Genomic DNA, 4,640 nt, shown 5'->3' with positions numbered 1-4,640 from the left:
ATGGCAATGGCTTTCCCCAATTTCTCGACCTGACTTTTCCTGGAATTCAGGATTTGAAAAAAGATGGAAGTTTGATCTAGGATTACATCTCAGTGCCAGAGCATGTGTTTACCACACAAGAGGCCCTGTTAAATTTCTAGCACCATGAAAGGAAGGAAAGAAGGGACAGAGGGAGGGAAGAGGGAGGGAGGGGAGGAAGGGAGGGAGGGAGAGAAAGAGAGGGGATAAGAGTTTGAGAAGGACTGTGGGGAAGATCCTGGGATGGAATAGAGCTATTCCACTCAGGAATAGCAAGAGGTGCGCTTCAAGTTCAAAGCCAGCCTGGTAGGCTACAGAGTCACAGGCCAGCCTAGGACAGAGAGAGACCCTGTCTCAAAACAAGCAGCCAACCAGACAGACAGACGCACACACACAAACCAAACAAGCCACTAGGTGGAAAGTCAAGGGCACTCGGCTGGAGAGGTAAAGAAGCAGAATCGCTCCAGGTGTGGTGGCGCACGCCTGTAATCCCAGCACTCGGGAGGCAGAGACAGGCGGATTGCTGTGAGTTCGAGGCCAGCCTGGTCTACAAAGTGAATCCAGGACAGCCAAGGCTACACAGAGAAGCCCTGTCTCAAAAAACCAAAAAAAAAAAAAAACCAAAAAAAAGAACCAGAATCACACACATTCGCTCACGCATTCATTTACATACACACACACACACACACACACACACACACACACACACACACTCATTCACTCACCCACCAAATGGCACTTCGGTTTTGACACAGGGTCTCACCATATAGTTCTGGCTGGCCTGCACTGCCTCTGTAGACCAGGCTCAAACTTACAGAGATCTGCTTGCCTTTGCCTCCCAAGTGCTGGGAGTAAAGTCATGTGCCATTTCATCTGGCACAAAATGTAATCAATGCTACTAGAAAAATGACCCCTTATTTATTTATTTATTTATTTATTTATTTATTTATTTTGGTTCTTCTCCTGGTCTTTAAGACAGGTTTTCATATAGCCCAACTTTGACCTCTTCACCTTCCTGTCTCTACTTCTCAAATTCAGGGATGACAGGAATGCGTCAGCGCAGCCAATGTTCCGGTTTGCTTCTCTTCTGCAGTGATAAGAGCACTCTAGCCAAAAAAAATATATGTATTTTTGAAAACAATTTTTAATTAAAATATAAAAATATTCTGACCAAAAGCAGCTTCTCTGACTCTCATATCCTCGGCACACACACGGTTTGTTTGTAGGCTCAGGCCAGCTCCACTCCACAGCTGCTGCTTTTCCTTGGCAGACATCCCACGGTCCAGGCATCTCCAATATGCTGGTCTCCACAGCAACTGATGTTGAATCCTCACCAACGGCCTCTCTGGGTCTCTTCAGAGTCTCCCGCTCTGCGGCATGGCATCAAGATTAAAGCAGAGACTGAACACTGCTTACTGGCTTTCTCAGCTCCCCCTCTTATACACTCCTTTCCCGCCTAGGGACAGCACTGCCCACGGTGGGCTGGGCTTGCCAACATCAGTGAACAATTCAGAAAATGCTTCACAGGTGTAGCCACAGACCAACACGATCTGAGTGATTCCCCCTCCCAAGTAACACTGGGTTGTGTCAGGTTGACAATAAAAACTAACCAGGGCAGCCAGCTTCAATTTTTTTTTTTTGATATATGGAAAAAGAAAGAAAGAAAGAAAGAAATTGGTTTCTAGAATCAGGCACGTGTCTTTAGCCCTAGCACTCAGGAAGCTGAGGAAAAGAAGACCACCCTGAGCTCCACACCAAGCAAGACTACACGGTGAGTTCAAGGCCAGCTCACACCACATGGTGAGACCCTGTCTCAAAAAACTAAAGTTGGATTCCTGCTTCAGACAGCATACAAACATTAATCAAAAATTAAAGGCCTAAAAATAATAGGAAAATGTATATTAAAACTTTCAGACCTAAGGAGATGGCTCAGCATCTCCTTAGATACAAGCATGAGGACCTGAGTTCAGTTCCCTGGAACCCATGAAAATCCAGGCACTGTAGCTCATGTTTGTATTCCCAGCACTTGCGATACTGAGGCAGGTCAATTCCAGGTACGTGGCCGGCCATCCCAGCTGACATGTGAGCTCTGGGGTCAGTGATCTACCCTTTCCTAAAAACCAAGGAGTAAAGGGACTGAGGAAGATGCTATGAATTGACCTCTGACCTCTGCACACTCACAAACACCTGTAACTCCAGCTCCCTCTTATGGTCTCTTTGGGTACTGCACACATAGAGCACACATATTTCAGGTACACACGTGTAAAATTAAAACAAATATTTACAAAACAAGAAAGGAAAATGTTCACAGCAGCATTTTTTTTTTTTTTGGTTTTTCGAGACAGGGTTTCTCTGTGTAGCCTTGGCTGTCCTGGACTCACTTTGTAGACCAGGCTGGCCTCGAACCCACAGCGATCTGCCTGCCTCTGCCTCCCGAGTGCTGGGATTAAAGGTGTGTGCCACCACGCCCGGCTGCATTTTTTTTTTTTTTTTTGTCGTCAGGGAAAGCTGGACATGAGCTAAATGTCCCTCGTTGGCAAAGGAGACAGATTATATCTTATATATAACAGACTAATGAGGAACAGTAAACATAAACAGCAGTTGTATAAATAAATCTGTATACTTGTGTACCTATATAAATAAGTCTCAGCCAGGTGTGGTGGCGCACACCTTTAATCCCAGCACTCAGGAGGCAGAGGCAGGCGGATTTCTGGGAGTTCGAGGCCAGCCTGGTCTACAAAGCAAGTCCAGGACAGCTAAGGCTACACAGAGAAATCCTGTCTTGGGGGGAAAAAACTGTCATAGAAAACAAAATGGGAATATAGAGAAAAAGACCAAAAGACACACAGGATTTTCAGAGCTAGAGGAAACAGAAATCTGCCATTGGATGCCTGTCTAGACTCTCTCACAATTTGAAGGCAAAACGGCCCCTGTGAGCCATGCACTACTTGGTCCCCAGCTGCTGGCATCTGAGGCGGTGCGGCTTTGCTGGAGGGAACAGCCAGTCTTGGCTTCCTTCCCTTTCCTGTCAGCAGTGAGGTTAACAGCCTTCTCTATGCACCCTGGCTGACATGATGTTCTGACTCTCAGAGGGGCAGAGAACTAATGGAGCCAAGACCTGGGTATGGCCCGAGCCCTCTGCAATGGGAGCCAAAATCCATAGCTCTTCGCTAGCAATGTTGCTGAGCCAGCCGATGGGTCAGTGGGTAAAGGCTTCTTCCGCTAAGCCGGATGTCCTGAATTCAATCCCCGGAACTCATGTGGTGGAAGGACAGACTGACTACCACAAGCTGTTCTCTGGCCTCGACAAGAGTGCCATGGCACATGTACACACACATAAACACAAGCACACACATGCATGCATCAATGTACACACACACATACAGTACACATGCATACATATACAGGCATGTGTGTACATACATGAATTTGCACACACACACACACACACACACACACACACACACCATTTTTTAAAAAGCTATTTATGTCTGGTATTTTGTCCCAATGGTGGGAAGTGTGACTAACTCATACTGAAGGAACAAATACCAAGATGCAGCCGGGCGTGGTGGCGCTCACCTTTAATCCCAGCACTCGGGAGGCAGAGGCAAGCGGATCTTTGTGAGTTCGAGGCCAGCCTGGTCTACAAAGCAAGTCCAGGACAGTTACACAAAGAAACCCTGTCTGAAAAACCTAAAAAAGAAAGAAAGAAAGAAAGAAAGAAAGAAAGAAAGGAAGGAAGGAAGAAAGAAAAACAAAAAACAAACAAAACCAATACCAAGATGTAATAGGATGTTGTGACACTGGAGGGGGCTTGAGGGGCAAGGGAAGACGGTACCGGGGAGACCGCAAGAGCTTTGACTCATCTGTGAGAAGACACAGGAAAGGAAAGGGGGGGGAGGAGGAAATCTCAGACTCCCCCAAAAGCTCCAAGAAAACAGTGCCCAGGCCGAGCAACACCTGCCAATTTAGAGGAGTCTGGTGCCAGTCAGAAATGGCCCAACTCCAGGACTCCCTGCTGACTAGTCATTGGCTGGGAGCCACCAGGGCAGGAGGAACAAAAATGTGGTTTCAACCTGAATGCCAAAGTGGCCTGGAGGTGCAGCAGTTGGAGGCTGTCAGCCACCAGTGCCTTCCTCCGCAGGAGCCTTTGAAGAGCAGCCTGAGTAATGTAATGCCCACGGCTGCCACAGGGGCCAACAGGAGTACATGCTATCTGCCCAGGACATGACAACCGAGCAGCTCAAAACAGAGGCAGTGGGGTCAATGGACAGCAACAGGCTGTGTCCACGAGGGGGAGGATACACCTTTCCAAACACACGGGAAGTCTTAAACAATTGTGTATACAGCAGGTCACAGCATGGCTCTAATCACAGGAGCTGATACTTGGCCCCAGGGCAGTGCAAATACAAATAGATCCTAACACTATTTTAAACCCGTGTATTGAAACTGAAATTCGTTGATTACTCCTATACGAGTTAAGGATGCGCCAGTGTGGCAACACAGGTCTGTAATCCCAGAATTTGGGGAGGCGGAGGCAGGAGGAGCAAAGCTAGGGCTGGGGAGATGGCCCAATGAGTAAAAACATGTGCCAAGTGTGGGGACCCAGAACACACATAAAC

At 47.4% G+C, this 4,640-nt stretch overlaps 1 long non-coding RNA gene across 1 annotated transcript in view; it reads right to left on the bottom strand.

Moving 5' to 3' along the window:
- Window positions 1-1,144: 1,144 nt before the first annotated feature.
- The window catches only part of LOC311578549, a 10,188-nt gene continuing 6,692 nt past the window's right edge, over window positions 1,145-4,640 (bottom strand). The window contains exon 2 of the long non-coding RNA XR_014772885.1: window positions 1,145-1,388. This is a non-coding gene — a long non-coding RNA (uncharacterized lncRNA). The remainder of the gene's footprint in view (window positions 1,389-4,640) is intronic.

The sequence above is a fragment of the Acomys minous genome, assembly GCF_964271855.1.
Source record: "Acomys minous genome assembly, chromosome: 12".
In the NCBI taxonomy this organism is placed as follows: Eukaryota; Metazoa; Chordata; class Mammalia; order Rodentia; family Muridae; genus Acomys; species Acomys minous.
This window is presented reverse-complemented; position numbering and strand designations above follow the sequence as displayed.